This window comes from Psittacula echo (assembly GCF_963264785.1).
Source record: "Psittacula echo genome assembly, chromosome: 7".
Taxonomy (NCBI): Eukaryota; Metazoa; Chordata; class Aves; order Psittaciformes; family Psittacidae; genus Psittacula; species Psittacula echo.
This window is the reverse complement of record NC_137740.1, coordinates 24,380,685-24,392,549: the sequence shown is the minus strand read 5'-3', so window position 1 is coordinate 24,392,549 and position 11,865 is coordinate 24,380,685. Positions and strand designations below refer to the sequence as shown.

The 11,865-nt window shown below is 39.4% G+C and overlaps 1 protein-coding gene across 1 annotated transcript in view; it reads left to right on the top strand.

Annotated features, from left to right (window-relative positions):
• Positions 1-10,471: 10,471 nt before the first annotated feature.
• Positions 10,472-11,865, top strand: part of RABGAP1L (RAB GTPase activating protein 1 like) — a gene marked incomplete at its 5' end in the record, with an annotated part of 248,601 nt that continues 247,207 nt past the window's right edge. Inside the window, one exon of the mRNA XM_080623938.1 lies at positions 10,472-10,594. The remainder of the gene's footprint in view (positions 10,595-11,865) is intronic.

Here is an 11,865-nt window from a genome sequence, read left to right as displayed (position 1 = left end):
ATATAAATTATGTAAGAGTTTTTGTCCTGAAGCGCAATCTTTCATTTAACCAATTGGCAAATTGCAACATAATTCTTAAAAAAAAAAAAAACCGGATCATTATACTCCTACATAATTAGTCCTCTCTCTTGGAAATGAACCACTAAGCAGTATCTTTGCACATTATTCTAGATCAATTTAAATATTGGCTTCATCCTATTACTCTGATTTTAAAATTGCACAAGAAAAGTTTCAATGAGCATTTGTCATCTTTTGCAGACTCCTAAACACTAGAAATGTGAGCCTCAATGAATGTAGTGGTATCCTGTTTGGATGCAGAAGACAGCACTAGGAGCTAAAATGGTAGGTGTTCTTTCCAACCTTTGTTTAAAGTCACAGAAACTAGAAATGGTCAAGGCCTGAGCACATTCTGTTTACTTCCTAGTTTATGGCAGGTGACTGTACACAGTACACCATTCTGGAGGTTTATTCAGTCAGGTTTTTAATGCTGCAGTCTCAAGACTTCTGCCACTTCTTATGCTTGGTTCCTGTGTACAGTTTCTATATTGCAGAAAGGCTTTCATTTTCAGGAGGTTATGTTTTCCCTCAGTATTTAATTCTGTCACCAGTATTTACTCGCTAACAAGGATTTTCAGTATTACAACAGAGTTTACCACAATTGCATTGTTTACATTTAAAGAAATGGGATCTTAAATGACCTATGGTTCATGTTAAGTAGTATTGCAAAAATGAATACTCTAAATCTCAAACCCCATTTTAGAAATTTGTAGATTAGATAGTTTTTTTCGTTGGGAACTGATCTCACTGGATACCTACAGTATTTTTAATGTCTTTCTCAAGTCATGCAGCATTTCTTCCTGCATGACACCTGTGTTAGCATATGAAACACAAAACAGTACTTGTTTTTAGGATTAGTGTTTTCATATTTCATCTTATTAAAGCTGCTGTAATTTATCTCCACTTGTTCACACTGTTCTTTCTTTTATGTCCTTAAAACCCCATAGGAATTAGCTTTGAGTCCACAACATACTATTTCGATTTTCCATTCCTTTTTCTTTATTTCCTCCCCAAAGGGGATAATGTGTATGCATGGTTCTATTTTACATCTGCAACCACCCTAGTAATGTTCTTCAGATTATATATTACCTATTATAGAAATAGGTAAAGTACCAATGGAGCTGTCAAATGCTGTCATCACATGATTTAATTTGTATATAACTCTTTCCATATAAAACTGTGGTAGCAGAATAGCTGTCCTCATAAAGATTTTTTCTTTTTATGCATTGGCAATGTTTCAGTTTTCTATTTTAGTTAACTACATGACCTGTAAAGCTGATAATAATGGAAAATTTCTCATTTTGAAACCTGTGATATCAGAATGAGAGGCAAGAATGAAGTACTTTTCCATGTGGCTGCAAGCATGTAAGAAAAGCCCTTGGTTTTTTTTTTTCCCCACACAGCTGAGATTCTTATGTATATCCTACAAACCAAAAGATAATAAAAAAGAAAATATTTAGCACTTTTGCATGCTTGACCATAATACTAACAAACCCTTAAATTCCTGCACTTTTATAAAATTCTACTCACAAAACCAGAAGTCTGAAGCATATCCACCCAGCATAATAATTGTAAAAAAAACCCAATACAGATTAGAGTATGCTGAATATCATCCAGGGCCATGTAATTCAGATGCAACTTTTAAAGCTAGTTACACATGCTTATTTTAAAATAATAAGAGGTTCATAGCAAAATAAAGCCTTCTACCGTGGAAGGACATGCTTGCTATCTCAGCGATAACATATGAGGTTTAGAATTCCTTTTATACAAGAGAAGCCTGAATGATTTAAAGGAATGTGAAATGTGTAAGTGTAAAATTAGTATTCCTCCATGAATGCTTCTCTCTCAACCATTCAATTTGCACAAGCAAATAATACTATATAACCACCAAACATTATCAGATTTGTTTAAAAACTTTTTGCACTTATTTGATGCTATTCATAATACATTTGCAGAATATCAGTGCCGTTATTAACATTCGGGTTTTCAGGCTACTTGGAATGCAAAATATCTACGTAAATACACCCTGTAGCTGCAGTTGCTGTGAAAAAAGAAGAAATCATAAGGCAGGTAAGAAATTTCCCTCTGATGATTTCTCATTAAATGTTTCACATAATTGTCCCATCTCATTATCCTCCTTGTTGCACTGCCATTTAAGGATGCCATATACTGACTTAGTAGTATGTTCCACAGATTCTCATGGTACTCTTTTTCTGCTTTTTCGCTTAGATATAATTGCCTGGTTTCCTTTAATCCCAGAGCTTCCACTGTTATTCAGCAACACTTCTCTCTAAGCCTGGCAAAAAATCTGTAGCATTATAAAGTACAAGAATTCACAGCTTAACAAGTATGTAGACCACCGTGCAGATCAAATCGAAGTCTCTACTATATAGTCGTTGTTCTGGTGCCCTCTGCTGAAATAACCGTTTATTTGGCTTCTGAATCCCGCCTCCCAGGGGAGAGCGTTGGGAGAGCCTCTGCGAAGGCTCCCTTTAAGAGATATTTCACCTTTTTCATCTCTTTATCTTGCACTTTAGTTCCTTGATTTATTTCCTTTTCTATTCTATCGCAACAAAAAGCAGAAGTATGACCCTTTGTTTGCTTCCGTTGTTCCAGTCATACTTATGTTGAAATATGTTCTTTTATTTTCCTCCATAACATTGTTGTATCACATTTTACAACAACCTTTTATTGAGCTTAGAAAAGTAACCTATAAGTTGAGTTGATAAAGAATTAAGAAAAGTACATAAGAATGTGTATATACACAGGAGCTCTGTGTGTATGTGTAAAACCAAGAATCACCTAAATTAGCAATGTAATTTTTGTTCCTTTCTGGCAGATTTTCTCATGTACTGTAAAACTGGAGGAAAGTAAAAGACATGTAGGGTGATACAGTCAGCACGGGTTTTCTACTGCAAGTCAGTACCTTTGTTTAGCTGCATGTAAACCACAGCCTTACTTTCACTTTGCAGAGGAAGTTAAATTGTGGAGGTTAAGTAACTTTTCAGGTTCACATAGCAAGCAGTGGCAAGATGAGGAATAAACCCCAGGGTCTGGTCTCCTTTTCCAACCATTAGACCTTATGCACCCTCCACACTTGTGCCAGTTACAGTAATTATATTATGACTAAACTTCTAGCTGAATGATTTCTCTAATCAAATTTCCCAGGCAGATTGCTCTTACTGTAAGTGAAAAGTGAGACTATCTGACCTCTCTGTACTCACATCACATTTCTGAAGTAAAAGAAACATGCAGACGATCTCCTGGCATTAGCCTTGCTTGGTATCACGCATAAAGACTCAAAGTTTTGTAGTGGTTTGGTTCGAGAACACCTGCATCAACACTTCTGGGGTGCATCTTCCAGTATTACTAATTCCCACAGAAAAATAAAGGACCAACCATAGCTAACCCTAATGTGTGAATAACTGCATAAAGCAAGTTTTGTGGGTTTATATTCGAGTGGATCTCAAGTAGCTGCTGTTTATACAGATCTCAATTCTAGCAGTTTTTAAAAACTATGTTGTTCAGGTAATTGCGAACAGACATTTTTACACTTCATCCTTTAGTGCTTTTTGAGAAGAGACCTGTAAACAAAAATCTATTTTATAACATGTAACTGCAGTATATGCTTGATAAGCAGCTTGCAAAAAGATTGTTTTCAGTGGAAACAAAAATATTTGTTTAGGTAGGCTGAGCTTATTTTTAGATCTCATAGCTGTATGATAATTTACTTTATTCTTTTACCAGATTCTACATGTCATGTCTACTTTGACAGGCAAATTCTCATACAAAGCCCTATTTTTTTGCTAAAAATTTTGTCTTCCACTTTTAAATTTCTTTTCAGCACAGTATTCTTGGTATCCTTTCTCTCATTACGCTACTGGTAAAAACCTGTTACCATTCCACCAATTTCAGCAGGAAACACAAAAATTTCTGAAATGTAAATGTACAGTATAATTTGTTCCTGTTATGTATGTTCATCTGCTTTTGGTGAATTTTCCTCAAGAATTAGTCATTAATCCTACCTTGAAAGATTCCAACTATTACATTTATTTTTTAATTTGGGTTAAAAAGAACATGGGTTTTGTAAGAAGAAGTTGCTATCTTTTCATCGTTAACAAAATAACATTTTTTTCAAATTTGGTGATTTGTTGGTTGAAAGCTATAATAATCAGACATGCCATGTGATGCTGCCTATTCCTAGATCAGATCTAAGTTTCACAGAAGAAGGCTGCTTCCTTGGTACCTATTCACCCCCAAGAAGAAGGGATGCTCCTTTTCTACTGACTCTTTACTGAGCTGAGCTCCACAGTTTAGCTATGCCATTTGAAGCCTGGCACTTTGTTCAGATGTTACAGGGCAGGGCCAAGAAGGCCACAAATAGCCCACTCACTCTTTTTCAACACAGAGAAAGGACGAGCACAATGCCTTTGTGTGCTTGCAGTCCTGTATGTAATCAAACATAGTTATAAGTGGCAGAAAGACAGTCAAAAAAAAAATAATCTTATTATTATGAGAAATCTTTAAGTGAAAGGAAATCTTACTCCCATCAGGAACCTAACAATTAGACGAGTCTTCTGCTGAGCCTACTGAGAGAGAGAGAGATTGTTTCTCATCACACATGCACAGGACATGTTGACAGGTAGCAAAGGATTTTCTATGTTCATGATGTTATGCAGATGTCTACAGCTATGTCTTGCAAACTACAGATCACAGCTCTAAAAAGCATGTAGCTACAGAAGGGTTGCTGCTGGTTTTTAACATTTAGAATCTCAGCAGAAAGGATCTTGCACTTGTAATAAAAATTATAGAGTTACATGTTTAAATGAGTCCTTCTGGATGAAGTTTCCAAATGGTTCTCAACTGCTGAATTGTGTCTTAATTCACTGAATTGTTATAATGCTGTATCATTCAAGCTATCTCATTCCCTTCTATTGCTTCTCTAGATGAATATTTTAGTAAAATTACATAAATCCTCTTTTATTAGTAATTCCGTATAGGTATTTATAGTTCTGTTATTATGATATCTCAAGTCTACGAGTTATTAATGTTCTAAGGAGTAGCTGCATTGCAAAATGAATCATGCAAAAGTAACAAGGAAATTAAGCCCTAAATCTGTGAATCTGCAACATACAAAAAGATCATGTCAAATCTCATTAAGATATAGCACTAATATGTAAGAGTAACCAACAATTGTTTGATTTGTATGAAAAGATTGTTGGTAATCTTTTTAAATCTCGGTAGACACAATCTCACTTTTAATTAATATTTATTTGTATGGTTATACGTTATGTCATTAAAATGTCAAAATACTTTATAGCTGTTCAATAGGAAGCCAGGGCTAAATTCCATTCCATCTCAGTATAAGTGACAATGGGTAGTGTAGATCTCAATTTATTCTCTCTGAAATAGAATAATACTGTTTTTTGAGGCAGCTAAAGGTGAAAGAATTTTGAAATTCAGTCTGTAGCTGTAACTTCATACAAAGGCCACATTTTCATATTAAAAACTCTAGAAACAACATTTTCTGTATTTTGTCTCACTTCATACTGCTGACATTAAGCTATTTCTTCAGTTGCAACCATCATCAGATTTTTGTCCATTTGTTCTGTCAGAAATAACTTGTAAACTCATTGTGAACCTCCAAATACAGGAAACTAACAACCAGATTATCAAATAAATTATCTATATTCTGATCTTGATTGTGAACAGTGTGTTTATTTACGGCTGTGTCACCGTTAATTAGAATATTTGAAATGTGCTGAACATCTTTAATACATCGAACTTAACTTCTCCAGTTTGTATCTAGAAAGTCTTAATAAGTATTCAAAAAATTAAATCCTTCCGTAAAGTTCAAGTATTGATTAGTTACCATTTGAAGGGAATTTGACTCCATTTTACCTCTGGCATACAATGTTTGGCACCAGCCCCATGATTTTAAGAGTATCAGACCTCCCTAGGGAAAAGTCAGTGCATGATTCCTAAGTATTTCCTTCCAATGCTTTTTGTTCTAAAGCTGCAAGAAGTCACTCGCTTTTCTGAGTTCTAAAGCTTACTCCAGCAGCAAGATCAATATATTAGGCTAGTGTGCTCAAACATACTGTAAAGACCTGAGGTAAGATCCTCCCCCTGCATTAGTGCCTAAGCTGTTCTCAATTATATACTTCCTATTATTTATGGGGATAGGCTTAATTACCTCCTAAAAAGGAATTCTACTTCAAGCCTGTTTTCAGGCCTCCCCAGACAAACTCGATAGTTCCGTGATTTCTCATAAAGACAGGTCTCTGGTAGTGGCAGAAGGATGGGTTGTGGGAGATGCCTGTTCAGAGCACAGGCTGGATGACCTTGGCTTTCCATTGTCCTTCAGAGAAAGTTAAATGAAATTCACTCTGTCAAGACAAATATTTATGTGTGAGCTCTGTAGAGGTCAGGTTGTGGAAATTAATGCACATGGACTTATTGCTCCAATTAAGTGTGCAAGTAGACTCCTTTATCACCATCTGTCCAGCAATATTATGCGTCAGCTCCCTGTAGTGGATAATGCAGAAGAGACCTGACATTGATTTTTTTTTTCCTTTTCTTGGTGGATTTTAAAAGAACTATTTTTTTTCCCAGTGTATGGATGTTCTACATCTTCAGGATTTTTATCATACCTCAGGATATTAAGGATATGAGGATTTAAGTATACTAAAAAAAAGTCTCATTAAGTGTTTTAACTTGAGAGTTGAGCAGCAAAAACTTATTTCCATTATCAAGCATATGGGCTGGTAGGTGTATTCACTTTTCTTGTACACATATAGACTGCTTTCTTAACAGAATCTTTTTCTAGGCTGTACATTCATTTGTCTTTGCCTCTTGAGATGTTCAACTGAACTTTCAGTCACTGAGTATGACCCCAGGTCAAATTGTCCAGACTTAATGGTAGTTCTTTACGTTCTCCACAGAGATCTAATTGAGAGGAGGTGGCCAAAACTGAGAGCTCTTCTTCACCAAAAACGTTTTTGAGCTCAGTGGAGCAGAAGAATTATTTGCTGCTTTTGTGTTTGACAGTCATCTTCCACATTTCAGTGAAACAGCCACATTTTTTTGCAACACCACATCACTGTTGACTCATTTTCTATTTGTGATCTGCTATGAACCAAGACTTCTTTCTGTAAAGTAACTGCCAGTTTGTCTCCAGCTTACATTTTTGCAGTTATTCCCAGCTATACATACATATTCGCCTTGTTGAAATACATCCTATTTACTTCAGATCTTTGTTTCAGATCCTCATGATTTGTTCTGTTCTAATTACATCTTCCAAAATGCTTGCATCTCTAATCTGAGCAAGATAACCTCCACAAATATGATACAAATATTCCCTATCCTGTTGCATCACAGAAGCAGTTCAGGACTTGGAATGTGTAAGCATCTGGCGATCTTGCTTGCTACAGACTTCTTTTGTGAATCACTTGACACTGCTTCTTAGAGACATTCTCTAATCACTTCATGTGAGCTTCATGTAGCCAGTGCTCTTCTAGCCTTCTTTATGAGAGTATCAGATGAGACGTCATCAGAAGCCTTGCCTGAGTCAAGATTCAATTATTTGGTTTTGAGATGTTATGGTTGGCTATTATTAATCTTACCATCCAAGGGTTTAATTTGCTTAATAATTTGTTCAGTATTCTGCCTGACATGAAGCTGACTGGCCTCTGATTACCATCCTTTTCTTCCTTCATCAGGGTGGGCACCGTTTCCTCTTTCCTGATGACATGGAACCTCAGCTATCTTATCTGAGTTCTTGATGGCAATTTTGAATAGTTTTGAGATTGCTTAGCCATTTCGCTAAATATGTTGGCTGAAACTTATCTGGCATGTGACTTCTGTAAGCATCATACTTCAGTAGATTATTTCCTTAAATCACTTATTTTATGTGTTTAATGTTACCCATGTAAGCTGTCTGATTACAGCTGACATTTTTGAGAGGAATAAAGGGAAAAAAAAAATAATCACAAACCACCCAACAGTTTTGGTCTTCCTTACATGATTTGATAGTAGTTCCCTCACCCACCTGAGAGCAAGTCAGTTCTTCCTTGGTAATCTTTCACATAAGCTTTTTGTTGTTATATTCTATGACTCTTGATAGTTTTAGCTCATTTTGTACATTAACCTTTCTGGCTTTCTCTTACATATTACAACAATCACTTTGTTGTCAGTTTTAGTAATTTAACCTAGATTCTGCTTTTTCCAAAAGGTGCAAGCCATTGAAATGGTTTAGCAGACTCCTCTCTTTCTTTCTCATTGTCTGTTTGAGGCTTTTGTGATTATGTTACAGGAAATGGCAAACTTTCCAGAGTGTACTTTTCCTTGGATTTGCTACAGTGGGATTTGGCGTTCCAACAGTGAGTTTACTGAAACTCATTTTCTTCAAACCTGTTGATTTTCCTTCCTTCCCATTTGAAAAGTCATTAAGTTAACTTAATGACCACTGTCACCCATACTGTCTCCCAAATTCCTTTTGGAGCAAAATTATTGCTTTTTGAAGTCTTATTATTACCAGTTCCTATGCTTTGGATGATTTAATTCAAACTAAAGTACCATGCACTTGATCTTTTTCATTTGTGGGTTGTTAATGGGCCTTTGCTGTTAATATTTGCCATTATCCAAGTATTTTCACTAGCTCTGTACCGAGGCTTACTGAACAAATTCTACATTTCCATAACAATAATCAGTTATGACAATTTATTCATAATTTTGGTTATCAATACAATGACTTTTAGTTTCTCCTATTTATTACCCATATTCTTACATAAGCTTGTAGCATCTGAGTACAATACTAGGGGAACATTTTTCTTATTATTCCCCTATTGTAATGTTCAGTAAAATCATTCCCCTCCCCCCTTGAATTTTTCTTCTTTCCCCACGCTTTTGTGGTTTCTGTGAACCCTGTGGTGTGATAAAAATAATCTGAAGATAATTTGTTTTACACCAGCCGCAGGCAACTAGGGAAGATACATAAAAGTAACAGGAGCAAAGCAAGAGGGAGGGCTGGTGTAACATACAACTGGGCAAACAATACTGCTTTTCTCTGAGAAGTGCTCTCCGTTGTCTGCTCGCCTTGCCAGCCTTGAGACTGGTTTGTTACAGCATTACAACGCAAAAAGACCACGTAAGAAATAAACCATCTCTCTGCCTGTCTGCATATTAAGGATTTGCTTTTCTTAACAGCATACAAACAAGCATTAAGGAGAAAGAAAGACTTGGACGCAACAACCTTCAGTAGCTGTGCTCTTACAGTGCATTAGAAAGACCTCCAAAATCAGACTTCCGCGTTATTGCTGCTACAAGTAACTGCTTCAACCTTACCCCGCGGTTTCCCAGCAGCGTACCTCTGCAGCAGGCGGCGGTGACAGGAGGGGAAGGCTAGAAGCACTGCGGCTAGCGCCTTTCCTTTCCACACCTGCGTCATTCAGACATGAGCTGTGGGAGCAGACCCGCTATCCTGCTGTTGCTGTGAGGAGCACGGCATTTCCAGCTCTCGACCCCACTGACAGAACAAGAACGTACAAACAGCGCCCACACGGGGAATCCCAGGGAAACTGGACACAGCCTTCCACACAACAAAGTTACGTTAAGGCTGTGGTCTGACATTCCTTTAGGTTTTGCTAATCCACATCTGAAATGGAAAGAACAGAGACAAGCCATATAAATTTTGTGGTTAAGTGTAATTTGTTTCACACACAAGACAAAAAAAGAAAGAAAAACCAACAGGACAACCTTTCATTATTTAAACATACTTAAACATAAACAATGTTGATAAGTATTTAAACATACACTTATATTTACTAAATATTAAACATTAGTTTAACCATACCAAAACACTGTTGGTAAGCCAACACAAGCTACTTCTTAGTGAGGCTGGCTTATGAGAAGGCAAAACGTTTTTTAAGAGTGCCATGATTTGTAGGTCACTTCCATTGTTCTTCAGTGTGGTCAAGAAGTTTGACACGTTTCGGCGCCAGCCTTTCTGCGAGCCCGATCGCCTGTAAAGGGCAGAATTTCCTGAAGGCGGCACTCGCACGAAGCCACGCTGAACTTAAGACCAACTTCGAGCCTCGGCAACCAAACCGAGCACCCTCAGCACGGCCGCAGTCCCGGTGCAGGTCAGCCGCCGAGGCAGCCCAGCGCGGGGCAGCTCACACGCCGCGTTCCTCTCGACCACCAGAACCCGCCATTCCGATCAGCGGACCCGAAGCGGGCGGCGGGGGCGGGTAACGGCCAGTCGCGCCCCACGTTCCACCCGGCCGCACTTGGTGCCGGCGCTAGAGCAGTGTCAGTAGTGGGAGGGGAGAGGTGCGCGCACGCGCCCCCGCCCGCTCCGCCATCCACCCGCCGCCGGAATGTGGACGGCGCTGGCCCGGCCTTGAGGCGGCTGCGGGGCCCGCCGAGCCATTCTGGCCTGGCTGACTCCTCCGCTGTGCAGAGAACGCAGGTTGAGCCAGGCAGCGGCCGGGCTGGAGGCGGCGGCAGAGCGGGGAGAAAGGTTCGGCTGCCATCGGTGAGAGGGGGGGATGTTGCCGCGGGCCTCCCTCGCTAGGGCGAGGCGAGGGGGTGGGGGTCTCGTGAGGGTGGAAGCGGGAAGCGTCGTCGCTCCCTCAGGAGAACCGGCGGGGGAAGAAGGGCGTCTGCCCGCCCCGCGTCAAGGGGTGACAGTGCCCAGTGACCTGAGGTGGCTTCCTTCTCCGGCGGGCCCTGCCGGCGCGGCCGCCGCCTCTGGGCCGGCTGTGCGGCCCCGGGAGCCGCCGGCTGCTGGCCCCGGCCCCCGTTACGGCGGCGGAGGAAGGAGGGGGCACGAGATGCGTGGCTGTTCGGGGGATGGTGCCGCTTCTTCGTGTTTTCTTGGGTTTGTGTTGAGGGGCTAGTGTTCCCTGTGCGCGGCTGGACGCAGGGGTAGTGCCGCTTCGGGAGGAGTGAAGCTGGAGCAAAGTGGAGGATTTAAAAAATAAAGTTGTTTTCGTGGTGAGAGAAGGGAGAGCGTGATGGAAGCGTCTACCTTCCTTCCTCCTCCTCCTTAGGAAAAGTGAAATCACTTCCCAGGAGCCAAAACTAGCAAGCTACTGTCCTAGTCTGTATCTGCATGGCTCAAATGCATCTACGTCTTCTTGTTGTGTCATTTCTTCTTTTTTTTTTACCCACTTTCACAGTCAGACCCTTCCCAGCCTTGACCTGGTATAAAAATCCTTGTCTGTAGAGTACTTCAAAACCTGCTGAAACTATCTGAAGTAGGTACGACGCTCTGAATAAAATGGACTTGCCAGCTCTGCTCATTTTAAGTTTCTGAAGTGCGGCATGTATTTCACTCTTGTTGTCACTCTTTCAAAACTGTGTTATTAAAAAAGTTTTTCGTGGTATTGTGAATCAGTTTAACATGTTTCATAGCTATATGCATCCATTCTTTTGTGAGAGGAAAGAAGAAATTTAAAATGTCAGTTTTTCTTTAAGATGGAAACAAATCTAGCAACAAGTAAGAAATAGCTGGCTTAGAAAGTGTTGCTTTTCCCTTTTATTGTTAAGCTGTAGCCTCACAAACATGCTGGTGAATTTTCAACTTTGCAGAAGGGGAACTGTCCTTTCTGTTTCCAGATTTTGGTGATGCTACAGGCAACAGCTTCTTATCCCTTTAAATTCAAGAAAGGTACTGTGATTTTATTTGATCAAATCTCTGTGATAAAGGCCAAAATCCTGAGTGCCCATCAAACTGAAGCCCATCACTCAAGCTGCAGATCTTATGAAGGTTTACTGGGGGCATAAAATTAGTCCTGCAAGTTA